Source organism: Micrasema longulum, unplaced genomic scaffold, assembly GCF_059751315.1.
Source record: "Micrasema longulum isolate JH-2025_06_02 unplaced genomic scaffold, ASM5975131v1 h1tg001006l, whole genome shotgun sequence".
NCBI lineage: Eukaryota > Metazoa > Arthropoda > Insecta > Trichoptera > Brachycentridae > Micrasema > Micrasema longulum.
The window spans coordinates 258,548-275,480 of NW_028278194.1; the positions used below are offsets into that span (position 1 = coordinate 258,548).

General features: G+C 32.2%; 1 protein-coding gene across 1 annotated transcript in view; it reads right to left on the reverse strand.

Annotated features, from left to right (window-relative positions):
- LOC148277615 (multiple PDZ domain protein-like) overlaps positions 1 to 16,933 on the reverse strand; it is a 434,817-nt gene that overhangs the window by 168,008 nt on the left and 249,876 nt on the right. The window lies entirely within an intron of this gene.

Consider the following 16,933-nt stretch of genomic DNA (forward strand, 5'->3'; position numbering starts at 1 on the left):
GTCAGATTACTGAAAGTCGGCGGTTATCAGTTGCTTGAGATCAAAGTTAGGAGATTTACTTGTAACATTTATAATCATACTTTTTTGATATATATTTTGATTGAATTTTTTTCGTAGCTATTTATTTATTATTATTATCACATCATAAAATTATAAATTTATAAGAAGTTTCTTAGACTGTCTAACTAGGGTTATTTACCCCGTTCTAATACAATGATAATATTGTAAAATTAGTGATATTATTTTTTCTGGCATTGATTGAAAACACCGTTTATTTTTTTGTTGTAATTTATATGTTATTCTAAAAATACTAATAATTAAAACCAAAATAAATGTACAACTGTAATACGTCACTCCTCATAATGTACACAAGAATTTATTTTTCTTTTATGAAATGGGAAACGTTAATGTAAATATGTGTATTTGAATTACGTTTAAAAAATATATTTAGTAGTTTAGTAGTAGTAAAAATAAAGTTAAATACAGTAAAAACATATTTGAAAAAAAAACCAAAAAACATGGTAAAAGACAAAGTAAAAAACATATCGAAAAACATACTAAAAAATCAATAAAGTGCAAGAAACAAAATATTATTATAATATAAACAAACAAAGCTCATTTTAATCTTGTAAAAAAGAACGAGAAAATATAAGCTTTTGTTTATATATTATAAGCTTTGCGAATTCTTTGTGGAAATAATTCGTCATGTATCTCTTCTGGTCTAGACCAATGCAAATATAATATTTTTTAATCGATCTTATTCTAATCTTTCTTGTTTCAAATTATTATCTATATCAGGACAATGCCCGCGTTCGAACTAATTTTGGGTAAAATGTTCCGATGTTCATGTAACGCACGGGATGTTTCATAACTTTCTTTCGCATGAGAAAATCTAGAGATAAGACATTAGCTTTGGGACAGTTGCAGAAATGAACCGCGCATCGACATAACATGAATATTTGACGATGCACAATAGTATTCTTGTATATTCAGATAAAATCTATAAAAAAAATGAAGAAAAATAGGCCATTACGTATTTAAATTGATATTATTTAGTAGTATTTTTAGTCAATTTTGGGGGTCATTGAGCCAATGGGCCATAAGGAAAAGCCGCCACTTGTAAAACACTTTGTTTTGTTGATAAATATTGTCATATTGCATAATTTTGCATTCTGATTGAACACTTGCAGTAATTCAACATTTTTTTTAGTATATCCAAATGCCTGCAGACTGGCTGGATTTTCTCAATTGGTTCAGCCGGATGAATCTCACTCGCGTGATAAAGGTTTCAGCTCTTTTACTTCACAAAAGTCAACAGATGGAAGAGTGGAGGAAATGTGGATGTTCGAACATAGGCAGAATGGTAAAGTGGCCACTTAAACCAGCCAATGACAGATCATAAGCCCTGTAAATGCCTAGACTGCCATATTCCCTTCTCAAAAATGATTTCCTTCTCTGTTGCAACAAATTTAAACATGCAATAGTCATTGCAGGTCATTCATTCCTTAAAATGAGCCATTTATTTTATTGGCTAGTTGGAAGAAATTGCCGTTTGGCAATAGTACGGCCAATGTACAAAAAGGTTAAATTAATAAAAAATTAAATAAACAAAGCAATCTCTTTTGTTGATAGTTAAATTAACAAATGAAGATCAAAACGTTCGATTCATTTTTTCATACCTTTAAGAAATATACTAAGGATTAAAGAACTAAAACAATTGTATTTTGGATTGGTAAATTCAATACTCACGTATGGTCTGATTGGCTGGGGAAGCTGCACTAAAACGATTATGGCTTCAGCAGCTATAGCTCAAAAATCAGTGTTAAGAGTTATATTAAAAAAACCATACCGGTACCCGAGTGATTCGCTCTTCAAAGAATTTCAAGTGCTGGATATTCGTCAACAGTATATATTGAGGTCAGTAGCGGTCACACATCTCAACAGGGAAAAATACGCAAGGGTTTGTCATGTTCATAATACTAGACACTCCAATAAGGATCTGATTCTACAGAGAGGAGTCAATACTTTTTTGGCTCAAAGGCAGCAATATTATATAGGCTCGAGGGTATATAACCTTATCCCAGTTTCGTGGAAATGTGGTGGGATTGCCAGGCTGAGGAAGGTGTTGACTGATTCTTAATCCATATTGGTCGGAGGGAGTCAGAGAATTTGTTGTCCGATGTAGAAGGACGTAAGCTGGTTGCTTGTTTTACTAGTAATGACTTGGGACTTAGGGTATAGAGATTTTGGTATTATTTATGTTTTCTCTGGATATTCATTGTTTACCTTTAAGACTGAAAAAGCACACATTATGATAAAACTGTAAATACTTTTAAATATCATTATAAAATACATAATTTACTGCCTTAGAACGGGGAAGCTATCCCTAGTTAGGCAGTTTAGATGAACCAACAGCAAAAATAAAAAATATGTATGCTTACTTTTACTACTGAATTAATTTGTTCTATAAATAATTACTTGTATATTGCTGTAATAAATATGTGAAATAATAAAAAATAAAAAAAATAATAATAATAAAAACAAGAAGCCTTTTGTTGAAAGGCATTGTCTGCTGTTGAGTAAAAAAAAAATAGAGTAATAATAATTTAATAACATTAAAATTACGAAGCATTTTCAATCATCACGAGATTTGATTCATCTCACCCCAAACACACCCCTTCTAACGAAGTATTTTCGGAAAAAAACACGAGAATAGAAAGGCCGGCGAAAGTGCCAAACTTGAATGATTGATACCCCGAGGTATATGCGAGAGATAGGACAAAAGAAAGTATAGATGAGAACAGAAGTTTGACGAAGTGATGGGAATCAATGCTATTTTTTATAATTTCAATAGCGTGCTTACAGAAATAGCATATAAATTTCGATCACTGACACTTCTTATAAAAAAGCTTCAAATCTTAATTTGGGCAACGTGGAAATTTCAATCTTTGTCCAGCAAATGTAAAATGCAGTTCGGGCGTTCAGTTAGAACCAGAACTCTGAACAAGATTCATTTCGCATTTTCGACTCAATGGCTGCTCCTAGGTAAATAACCTGAATTATGAAATCGAGCTCGAGATCCTAGGTCCAATTTTTGGTAGGTTGGATGTGAAATAGTCATTTTAAAGGTTGTTCATACTGCAGTATTTTATTATTCATCGTCTTGTAAAACTCAAGATAAAATCTGAACTTTTTTGGTCATCGTGTCTTGACGTCATTGAATAATTTTAAAAACTTTTTTATGTCTGTTTCTATTATATTTGTAATTTCGACTTTAGATAAAAACGTATCTGGTTAGCATTTAAAAATGGACTTTAGCTCATAAATTAAAAGTAAATTAATTAATATAATTTAGAAATTTAATTAGCGTTTGCTAAAGGATGATCGCGATTTCACGATGCTTAAGCTAAATATTCCATTACTAGTGTTGAGTACAAAAGTTTAGTATGGAGGCCAGTTTTCTTTCATTGTCGAATACGCATTTTGTGTTCCATTTATTCCTTACCATAGCGCACGCTTAATACTAAAGTGTCGCAAATCAAAAACATACATTTAAAATCAGTATTTCGTGCCGTGTTCTCGATGATTTTTCGGATTGCTATGCCGTGTGTTTTAAGTACTTCTTTTCAGCAAGATTTCAAATTTCAACACCCAACTCAAGTTTATTTTTAGAGTCCAGAAATAGTATGAGTAGGAAATATTCGTTTTTAAAGAAATTTTATCATTCTTTTGATATCTTTCAATTAAGAAAATATATTTTTTTGATTAAATCTAGTCCCTGTTTACATACAATTGTTACTAAAACATTAGTGATAAAAATGTCTACAAACTGCTATCAGCATAAAGTTGGGCATAAACAACTTACGTAGTCAAACAAATAAAAGCTATCTTATTTTTTGTATAATTATAAAAATATACAGTTCACCCAAAAAACGTCAGTACAAAACCTAAATCTAATATTTTGAATGTTGATTTTTTACATCACAAAAGACCAGAATGTCCAATAGCAGCGCAAAACACCAAAGCTTGAATATCCCGCATATTTTTTGTGATTTCACCGGGAATCGAACCCGGAACCATCAGTTCAGTCAGCTATAATCATCTGTTACATAATACATAGTATAAGGTGCTCATCTGTTTTAATTTATTTTAATTTTAAAGTACCAGTCTAGGGACAGTGAAAATCTCAGTTTAAAACATCACTTTAAACATGATTAGCGAACGCTCCAATCACTACACACCATGGCGGACTTATCTCCATTCAAATTACTTGTCTCGACACGGAGAAAACTGTATCTGGTATTATTGACGTTTTCCCCGGTTTTGATGAAGGTAAAAGATTATTTATTTATTTCTTTGGTCTTAAGGTAGTGTACTAATGTCAACTTGTTTCAAATTATCACTTAACTATATATAATCACCAATATTTATAAACTATGCCCATTTCAAGCCTACACTTCATCAAACCACTTAGACGGAAACGAATTTTTTTTTTTTCAGAAGATCAGTCAACAACACAATAATTGAACCACACACCAATGATCGCAGTGGCTTGTTATCCTATCATACCGGGGAAATTGAAACAAATTAACAATGTTTCAAAACAAAGCTCTATGAATAAACCTGAAAAAATGAAAACAGATACAAAAGGGTAAAGATAAATTAACTCTTTAAGCATTTGAATGATAGTTTAGTCAGTGTCCTGACGAAGAGACGGGAACGTCTTGAAACCGGTATACATAAAGAGTTGATAAGTGAATAAAAAAATTTATTAATATCAGTGAATTATTAGAGTATAAGTAATAAGAGAACGGACGCAGCAAATTCCGGTGACAACTGTCATCAAGCGGAGGTGATACGATTGGCTTAGCTATATACTACGGATGCCTTCTGAGAGCTTAAACCGCACTTGCCTACTTTAAAAAGCATCAGGTTCTCGACGTCCTGGACGTCCTCTGTTGACTGTTAGTCGACAGTTCATGTCATAACTGCGGGACGCGAACCTGACTTGGGAGATTGCACAGGAGCCGGCAGCCAATAGAGATGCCTGGAGGATCTTCGCGGACACCATATATTCCAACGAGGGAACAGACACGGAATGATGATGATGAGAGTATCTTTTATAATTAATTGACTTGTATTTTATGTCATGTACAATCAATTTAATCCCGGTCAATGAAGAATTAACTTTTTTTTTTCTAAATCCAATAAAATGCATATTATGTACTTCTGGATTATCTTCTTTCAGCACAAAGATGCTAAGGCTATCAGATTACAGAGAGTTTCTTCGGGCAGTTTTTCTCGATCAGCAACAAGCAACTTTTCCGCGTATGTAGGCACCGCCAAAGAGACTTATGCCTTAGGGTGCGGTGTGCGGTATGTGGTGGGCAAGCTATGTTTTTTGACTTGTTTCACTTTAGTACCGTGTGCGCGGTATATTGTATATAGTGGTATATCTCATTTTATTGGCGTTTTATTGACAGGCCAGGTTATCTTAGCTTACTCAGCGCTGGAGGTACTTTTGGGGAGGAGAAATAACAATCATGCTCGTATTTGGCGAGCGAAGTTTTTTCGAATAAAATTTTTCTTGGTTAGGTGTGCGCCAAAAAACAATTCTATACTAAAGTTGCCATTATTTTATTGATTCAACAGTCAAAAATATTTTGAGTTTGTACACATTTTCGTAGACAGAGACTGGATTCAACCCATGGGGAGTTATTAAGATAAATATAATATTACAACATATATTTAGATTAAGAACATTCGAGAGAAGAGAATAAAGAAGTATAAGCATTTACAGGACTTATGAACTGCCATTGACTGGTTTAGGTGGTCATTTTACGAACTGTGTTACATCAACTATTATGCTTATTTTATAAATTCATATATCTTCGATTTTTCCATTTGTTGATTTTTGTGAAGTTAAAAAGCTTTATTGATGTAGATGAGATTCATCTGACTGAATTATTTCACCCACATACTAGGCAAAATAGTAAATGTTACCTAGAGTCTAAAGTGGTAACTTAAACCAGATAATGACCGATCACCAGCTTTGTAAATGCCTAGGCTTTTATACTTCCTTCTCAAAAAGGTTTTAACCCTCTGTTGCAATAAGTTTCTACTTAAATATAGAATAGTTATATATATTTTTTAAATATATATTTGAACCGGGCGGTCCCGTGGCTAGAGTCAAGACTCACGGATTGGCGGTCTGCGGTTTCAAACTCCGAGCTATTACAAGCTCATTCCCATTTTCTAATAAAGCAGAGTAATAACTCAACGAACTTTCATGTGTCTACTGGAGTACCTCAAGACTCAGTACTCGGACCACTCCTCTATCTCCCACACACTAAAGATATTAAGAACATTATCAAAGAATATGGATTGAGATCTCACTCTAATACGAATGATGTACATATTTATTTTTATTGTTAAAAAGAGGAGTGCTTATTTATTAATTTGATAGATGCTCTGAGAAAATAGGAAGCTGGATGGCTGAAAATATGCTAACATTATATCCATCTAAAACGGAATAACTATGGGTGAATCCAGCTTGACAAAATAATTTGACTAAGGATACGGCACTACCCGATATAAAGAGCACTGCTTTACCCTCCGTTAAACTACATGGAGTTTTTCAATTTAAACTTCTCTCTTGACGCTTAAATTATTAGGACGACAAACGTATGCTTTTATCATCTAAGACGAATTAAATTTACCGGCTGATGCTACCTAATAATTAATAAATGCGTTTGTAGTGTCTAGAAATGATGATTGTAATGGTATCTACGCAAGTCTACCAATGAATAAAATAACTCGCCAACAGTCTCCTTATTTTTGGAATCTTTAAGTTCAGTCATATCACTCTATTTTGGGTATTACATTAGCTACATTTACTACAGAGGGTAGAATATGAACACTGTTGGCTTATGTATAAGTCAGAATAGTTATTACAAACCCGGTTTAAAGTTAAAATTAAATAAGTACTTATAAAGGGGTTTTCAATAAGGGCGCGTAGATGTTGAGATTAAATAAAACACGTTGTGTGTGAGGTATTAACAAAATTATTTTTTATTTGAAAGTCTCATATGTGCTATTAAGTGTGAAATATAACATCGCTTAAATGCCCACCTCGGCTTCTTACGGTGGCACGGATCCGAGTGGTCCAATTTTCAATGACTCTTCCGCGTAGATCCGGCTAAATTTGAGCGATGGCCTGTGTTATGTTCATCTTTAGGGCATCGGTCGATTGTGGATTATTTGCATAAACCTGTGACTTCAAGAGACCCCAGAAGAAAAAGTCTAGCACTAACGAACACTCATTTTGATAATAAAAATTTATCATTTGAACGAGCTGTTCAATTCTGTAACTTGCCATGGTGATTTGGCATAAGTAACTGAATAATAAAACAAATATTTGACAGATGTCATCAAAACAAAATGGCCGCCACGGGCCGTCAAAATGTAATCGTTAAAATTTGTAAAGCATTCTTCTTCTAAAGTTATATACAAATCGTTGAAAATGATCACAAAAATTGAATACCGCCTTATCTGACTACAGGCTTAAGTGTCGGGAAAGGGGGGAAATTCCGGCTGCAGACCCTTATTGGAACTTTTTCGAATTTGCTTAATGAAGAGGAAATCACATTAAACTCATTTAAGAGAAGCCGGACTATTGATAGACATCAAAAGACCTTCCGTTCCACTAGAAGAGGTCCAAACAACGTTACGCGTGTCAATTACTCCATGCACTATTTGGTGTAGGTTTGAGTCCTGATAAGCAAACTTTAGATTTTTCAGACGTGGCTCGGCTTATAGAGACCAATAAACGAAACAAAATTTAAAGTGTATGTTGGTTTTATGGACAATTTTACGATTCTTCTATCAAATAAAAACAATAAAGTTCTATCGAAGTACTTTGGAATTTGCGAAGGTTGCGTGTATATAAACTTGTTGGTATTTTCGAGGAGAGAAAAAATGCGATTATTAAAATAACTTTATGGCTAAGCGAGATCTTACACTCCACCTCGGATGAAGTGGAATATTAAAGTCAATTTTTTATGAAGAAACATCAATCTTAAATAGACACTAAAAATAAAGGAATATTTTCTTTCAGAAGGGAAAATAAATGTTAAGTCATTTACAGCAGATTAGACCTAAATGCATTGACTTGTAGAAATGCTAAACTTCAAGGTTGATGAAAAGCATCATCTCCACGGGCCCTGTTAGCAGTTTGCAACAGTTAATATATCCAGCTATATATTCCAATCCTAACACTTTTGTATGTCAAATAAAAACTGGTGAATCGCGAATGGCAGACATTAAGTTCCTGGTTTAACGAGACTGATAAATATCTAAGTATCAAAAAGACGTACAAGATTGAAGTTTACCTTTGTTACGGCATCTGGTAGACATAATTATTTTGTAAATTCTCCAATCATCATATTACACCGGCTCGGAAACGCGTATGGAGAACTCGATATGTTTCGATTTTCATTGTCAGTTTCTAGATTTAAAATTATTACGGCGACAAAATCAAAATAATTTGCATTGTTCGAATGCTGAAACAACAATTTGGACCTTTTCGTATTTTGCATACCTGTTTATTCTTTAAGGTGGGGGGTCAGTGCTATACAAGCTCTTGACGTCACTGCGATCTGTGAAGATCTATTGTGACGAGTCGCATACCAACGCTTAAATAATACCTACTTTAAGCTTAATTTTATATTGATTTATGTGTATATTTATATAAAACCTAATGTAGTTTTTGTTTAAAACTTTTTTTAAAAAATCTTTATTCGGATACCCAACAGCTACATTCTTGAAAATCGTTGATTGAAAATTGCTCATTGAAATTTACTATAGATAAAAGAGATGAGTTCAGTGATACTTTGATCCACAAATTTGGAATATCCAGTGACCGGTTTTATCGCTTAATAGAAAAAATAAATTAAAAAATTAAACCAACATATAATTTTTTAATGAACATATAACACACGTGCATTTCCCATTACTATACCCGTTGTAATAATTTATTAATGATTTTTCACCCTTTGCTTTTCAGAAATCATAATTGATAGAAATCAAACTCACGAAGGATGGGACACTAAAAAATAATATAAATACAAAACTCATTAAAATATCATTATATCAACTCATTAGTTGACCCGAAATACTTTGTTAATGATCCTAAAGACAAAAATAACTTAATTTAATTATTTTCAAATAATTGTTAATTCTCTATATACCTCTGTTTTGTATAAATACATTGAATTTCTTAATAAAGATACCGGTCTCGAAGATATCGTGAAAGCGATGAAACCAGTCACTGGATACTCCAAATTTCTGGATTAATTTTTTTTCTATAATAAGCTACATTTATAATTTTAAATAAACAAATCACAAATAAGCCTATTGAATTATTCCCTACATATTGATTTGTTGTACCTTGAAACGCTTAAAATTTTATTTTGTACCTGTCATGTAAAAGCTCTTTGGGCGTATAAAATAAAAAAAACTCTTGCATTTTACATGTACTCAAATCAACAAGAAATTAATTTTGCATGGGTTCCAGGTCACAAAGCGATGCAAGGCAATAAAAAAAGAGTAAGCAAAAGACGCATTTGAAAATGCTTTCTCTACAGTCTATTTCCAAAATCGAATGAAGACATAGGCTGACCTGGGAAAATTCTAAAAAACTTGGTGGAATTTATTATGCTAACATTGATGTTGGAATCCTTCTCAAACCTTGGTACTGACTTCTGGCACCTTCCCGTAAAAAGATATATAATTTTATCTTCTTGTTTAAAAAAAAAAAAAAAATTATTTGTATATACGAGTACATGTTTATTCTAATTTTTCCGGCTGTTAAGGATATCTGTAAATTCATTTATTTTACTTTCATTTATTTATTTACATGCATGAAGTTTATTACACATTATTTGAGACATTAGTCCGGTAGTAATTCCATGGGACTAAAAGTCCTGTGTTAAGATGGGACGAGCAATTAGTTGACACAGACACATGAGTATATCACCACAAATATAGGATCAGAAACAAAAAATAATTCAAAAATACATTAATATGGCACATCAATATAGTAGACAGTAAACTCAAACATTTGGAAAATCATCAATCAGTTTCCCATTAAATAACCTGTACTAAGGAAAATCCAGACCATAACTTCTATCTTAAAAATAGTTTTTGTCCCTGAGAGCTTAATACACTCTTCCAAAATATTGAACAATCGGTGCGACAAATAAGAGATGTCTCTGAGCAAAAGTCGTTAACAATGTCGTTTTATTTTATCAATAGTGTGTTTGTGTGAGTGTAAGTGAGTGAGAGGGTGGGTGTTATATTGGAATGATGGTGGAATGTGTGTAAATATTGCACAAGTGTCAAGTGTCGAAAATATTAACATATTTAAAATATTAAGAATAAGAGATAAAAAATATTATAAAATAAAATAAAATAAGACTTAATTATTGAAACTAAGTATAAGAAAAAAAATATGTTTTAAGACGCGCATTTTAAATGTTATTTTTTTAAAATCAAATGGATCAATAAGGGGAAAGTTCAAATTATATTTACTAGCAAAACGTATAAGTGGAGAGTTCTGGGCATAGTTCGTACGAACTGCTGGCACACGAAATAGAGAGCTCCACGTGTGACGGGTGCGGTAGCCGGGGACATTTAATGATAACTCCGACATAAGAGCCGGACTATCAAGGCGTCCACTAAGTATGTCATGAAGCCCCCTCATGTCTAATATTTTGTTGTTAGTTAATATTATATAAGTTAGTTCAGATGTAAATCTCCCCTAACATGCTGCAAAAAGTGGCTTGGTGGGATTTAAGTTTGAGTAAAAATAAGAAAATTGAAATGTTAAAACTGTAAACATGTATAATTAATACAACATTAAAAAAAAAACACATTTACCCTTTGAGATCTGACTATTGTTTACTGCCACCCCAGCTTTTCAAAATCAAATGTGTCTGTGTTACCTCTTCTATTTGTGAAAGTTGTCAGGACTTCGGTGAACCAATCATTTTTTCTTCCAATGTCCACTCTCAGTAGATAAAAACAAACTCCTAGAGTGTTTGATCAAATTAAAAAATACCTTTGAACTGAAATGTCTACCCTTTTCTCTGATACCATCGCAAAATTGTTTCGGGTTTTTTTTTATGTTGTCAATTCACTATTTTAAACTATAATAACCAAATTCATCGTTTGTAATAATGGGTTACGAAAGATTAAATCAGGCAAAAGTGTAAATCTGAGTCAGGTATAAATAATAAGATAAGGATAGGGTCTTTGAGATGGTTTCGGCATGTAGAACGAATGGATGACAAAATAATGGTAAAGCAGGTATACATGGCAAGAACGAATGATAATGGACAAAGGAACAAAAAATACGAAAAATTACACATAATTCTAATGGGGGTACTAAAGGACCCCAGCGCCTGCTTGTATATAGCGTCACGAAAGTAAAAAGATGCATGGGTTTATGATCATGTGATTCTTTTTTCATTTTATTGTGTACATTTTTTTTTATGAATTCATGTTTTTCATTAATTTCAGTTGAATATATGTATACATGAATGTATGAAAAATTGTCCTTTACGGACTCTACAACTACTGGACCAATTTACATGCGATTTGTTGCAAAATAATCTAATTAACGTGAATTAGGTTTGTGAATAATAATATATTTAATATATTCATCAAAAAAAAAGTTAGGAGCGAATATGTGTTTTTTATCGAACTTCCAGGGTTGCATTCGACTAAAATGCATATTCCGAAAAATTCGAAGAAAGTTTATTTTTTGTTTATTAAAAAAGTTTGTAATTTAACTTTTAAATACATAAATAATTTTTAATGGATACTGAATTGATTAATTTCCTTACAATTTCTCAGTTCCTACATATTAATTTATTTTTAATGGATTTTTATTAATGCCTAAATAATTTTAACTGACATTTGTTCCATTTTTGAAAAAACGATTCTTTCACAAAATGCACCATTGTTGGTAAGTGGCGCAGAGTTTGACAATTGCAAAAAGATTTCTATATTTGTAAATGAATTATTGTATGTTTTGGAATTCAATAATGAACAAGAACCTAGGTGCCTAATTAAATTCAACATTCAAATACTTAAAAATGAGTGTTGGAATTCCATCATTAACAAGTACCCAGGTACTTACATATCCGGCATTTTTCTTTTCATTTATTTTGGTTTCAAATTAAACGTCAAGCTTACGTCAAAACACAGCTGGTGGTTAAAGAATGACTTAACTCGCGATGGGCATGGGGGTTAAATGTCATAATTTTAGAGGGCTCAAGGTAAATCGCGCTCAGAATTTTCTTAATTAGCACGTATATCCATATTTTCTCCATAGATTATTGTACTAGAGTAGTGATTTTTGCATGATTTTGATTTGAGCACGACGAAGATTCTTAGCCAATCATATGAGGAGATAAAAAAAAAAACTCACCCTTATTACAAATTTATAAATAGCTCAAAAAAGGCAAAAATAAATCACCTGGGTCCTTATTTACGAAAAACATTTGCTGATCCAGCTTATACCAAGTAAGCTAACGTTTGGGCAGTACAACGTCTGTCGGGTTCGCTAGTATGATATAAATAGCTATAAAAATATTCGAATTATCGAATAAAAATTGATCTATGGGAGATTTGAATTCCCCTCTTCGATTCGGTTAGGTTAATAAACAATCAATTTAAAAAAAAAACACTTAAAAATAAAAGCCAGTCCGTCATCTTATAGAGCAATAGGACGATGAAAAAAATGCGAGGTATAACGTAATAAAAAAGTTATAAAAATAATCTCGTAAAAATAACTCACAAGATGTCTAAATTTACAAAACGTACGGTTTATCTGTAAATATACCAAATACATGGATTCTTTTGTTCTTTTTTAAACGAAAGAGTAAATATTGATAAAAGAGAATAGATTAAGGTGATGAAACGTAATCTTTATTGTATTGACCTATTTTTTTTATTGGCGGCCACCGTGATGTAGTCGTTAAGACGCTTGACTCACGGACGAGAGGTTTCGGGTTCGATTGTCGATGAGAATGCAAAAACTTAATTATGTTTTTTTTTAATCCTGGATGCTCTGTGCTGTTATTTACCACTGTAATTAAGCCCACTGTGTTGCATAAAAAAACTATTTAAAAATAAAAAAATAAAAAAATATTAGCGTTCTTATGATTTACCCAAATATTTAATTTTGAGAGTCATTTTTAACGAGTTGTAAAAAACTCACTATTAGAAAATGGTAATTAATTTGGGGTACAGTGGGATTCAAACCACGGACCTTTGGTCTGTTAGTCCAAGACACTAGCCACAGAACCACAATCTGATACATGATATGATACTTAAAGCTGAAAATTTGGAATAACCAGTGATTGGTTTCATCGCTTCCGTGACGTTTTCGACACTGGCATGTTTACTATAAAAAAAATGTTTTTATATAATACAAAACAGTTATGATAAATAATCAAAATGAATTTAATTAAGTCTTAAAATTTTGTTTTAACAAAGATTGGGTAAATAAATCATTTTGATTGTCAACAATGTTTTGAGGTAATCAAAATTATTGTAGACAAGGACTGGATTCAACCCCTAGGGAGCTATTGATGTGAACATTTTACAACTGAGATGAATAAATAAAAAAAAACGTTTTAGAGAAGGGATATAGATGTCTAGGCATCTTCAGGGCTTACGACCTGTGTACACAGTGTAAAAAATTCACCATTCTGCCTATATTTGAACATCTATATTCCTTTAATTCTTATATCTATCGATATTTGTACAGTTAAAGAGCTTAAATCCCGAACTTGTCTATTATGATTAATGTACATGCTATAGTTCATAAGATTATTTTTATTTTCTAGTTAAGTACCTTGAATTATATAACTATATAAGGACATTCAATCCAAATAATCTTCACATTCGTTTGAAAATGCCCTAATAACGCGAAACAATTGTCACGAAGTTTTTATTTTTATATATTTATATTTGTAAAAACAAAATAAAGTGTTCAGTAGACTCAAATCAGTGTTTGATTTCTAATTATAAGTTTTGTATTAAAATAACTGGTCTAACATTATTCTTTGATTTTTTAGAGAGTTTATTCCATGGTACTGCATAATTTCAGCATGGTTAGAGAAGTGTGAAATGTCCGGTAGTCGACCTGCTGAAAAAAAAAATGTTGGATCTTTTCGAGTCTATTAATACTTACACACTAGTAAGGTGATCAAATAAGAGTACTGTACTAGATGGGGACGAACAAATGTTTTGTGAAGTTTTTCATATGTCTCTGCATGTTTTAATGGTTTTGATACCCGCATAATATGTCCGTCCATTTTATGTTCTTTTCAGAACTGATTCAATATGAATATTAAACATTAGTTTCGTATCAATAATAACACCCAAGTCGCGAATTCGACTATCTGTTATAGAGATCGGGGTGTTGTTGAAAGAATAAGGAAAGCTGATCGTCGCGTCTTTTGTTTGCGCGAAATACAAAATGAGTGACATTTACTAATATTTAATTCCAGTAAATTTTTATTACAGTACTGAAAAAATCTGTCGAGATCTTTTTGCATTTTTGCACAGTCCGTGTGATATTTAATGCAGGCGTAAATTGTCATGTCATCAGCAAAGAAGATGAATTAACAATATTTAAAACATTTGTTTATGTCATAAGTATATGCATTAAAGAGTAGAGGGCCTGCGGTTGTCCATGTATGTATATATTTGTTAAAACTTTTGCATTTAAACGTTTTAAATTACTTTATTCACGAAGATGTTATTTATGAAAAAACCACTAGATCAAATATTATTAGACTCTATTTTGTAGCCGGTTACATGGATTGAAATTGGCTCACCTAAAAATGAGGACTCATAAACTATTTTAAGCCCAATAATCGTTAATTTGATTATTTATTAAGGTTATGTCGGAACGGAAAGATTGAAACATCTCAAACAGATATTTTTGCATAAAATTTATATTTGAAGCACTTAATAAAATTTATTTATATTACATTTGATTAAATGACGACTTTCGTAAATCAATATCTTAATTAGAGAAAAACTTCTGAAATGTTTATATCGAATCGTAATATAAATTCGTGTTGTTTTTCCGTTGGAAGCAGTGGAAATCGTCGAAATGAAAAATGATCTAAGAAATGTTTTCCGATATGCAAACAAACCAGTTGTTAAATTCAGGTCACAAATATTTCAAAAGGCGAATTTTTCCACGTTTTATTGAAGTTCCCATACCAATCTTAATGCCTCGTCGCACTGTTAGATACCTCGACAGTAAAGTACACGACTCAATATGTACCTTTTAACAAAATGTTAAGGAGACAAGATTTTGTGATTTTCAAAATAACATCACCTTTGAATCAAATAAGATAATTTCAATCTATAAAGAAATTTTAATGTAAAATAATAATTATTATGATAATAATAGTACGTATTAAAAAAATCATATCTTGGACTTCTGATATTTTTTTAAACTCTTGTATGTTTTTAATACTAGTAAAACACAAGACTTGATATATCTCTCTATTTTTTTTAAATGACGAATTCGTATTTTCGTAATCTTCAAATGGATATTTTCACACCTGATTTGGAAAGTAAAATTTGTATAACTACTACTACTACTACTACTACTACCATCACGCCATTTCCCTGTAGGGGTAGGCAGAGAGAATGGACCGCCACACACGTCTATCCTGGCATACACTCCTAGCCTCTTCCACATTCATAAATCTTGTCATACATGCCCTTCGGTTCTGTCTAATTTTGACATGACCAGACTTAAGATTTTGATTTATCTGATCATGCCACGTCTTCCTAGGTCGTCCTCGTCTAACGTTGCCGTTCATTTTTGCCATATATACTTGTTTTACCATTCTCTCGTCGTCCATTCGTTCTACGTGACCAAACCATCTCAGAGACCCTTTCTTAATCTTATCAATTATACTTATCTCAGATTTACACTCTCGCCTGATTTCATCATTCGTAACCCTGTCATATATTGTATAACTATGCTAAATGTTAATACAAAAATATGTATCCTTGCTACGCCCAGAATGAATGTCCACTAGTTCAGCAACACATCTATACAGATACCTTATACAATAGAGAGCACGAAGATAGAAGTCATAACAAGGTAGACAGAGACGCTGTTCTGCGGCGGGTGTCGTCTAAAACAGATTTAGTCTTCAGTCGGTTGATGACAATGATGTGGGAAGCACGCGCATAACAAGAGCGGCGTATTTGTGATTTTAAATTTATTTTCCTATAACAGGGCTAAATTATATGTTGATTCGCAAAAAATGTGGATAAAGAATTATTAAGCAGTGTGTATCCATGTTTTTCATTTTTTTCAAATGTCTGAACTTTAAAACACTCCGTCTTTTACTAACAGGTAACACGACGTTCATCACCGCGCGCAAAGGTATTATTTACCACAGTCTTTAAAGAGGTAAAACAGAAAAACGTTTAAATTACGAAAGTAGGCTATAAGATAAATTACATTATTTGAATTTGTCCAAATGTTTGTAGACAAAAGACTGGATTTCACCCCCTCAGGTGTCATTAAGATTAACAAATTACAACAGGGATGGAGAATACCTTAAGAAGAGAATATGGAAGTCTAGGCATTTACAGGGCTTATGATCTGTCATTGTTTTAAGTGGCCTCTTCACACACTGTGTTACATCCACCAGTCAGTCAGTAATTCAGTCCAAGAAGAAGTTTACAAATTGGAAAATTGTTTTCAGGCGTTGCCTAGTATGTGAAATAATTCAGTCAGATGAGTCTCTTCACAACAATAAAGGTTTCAGCTCTTTAATTTCACAAAAGTCAACAGATGGAAGAGTTGAAGAAATATGGATTT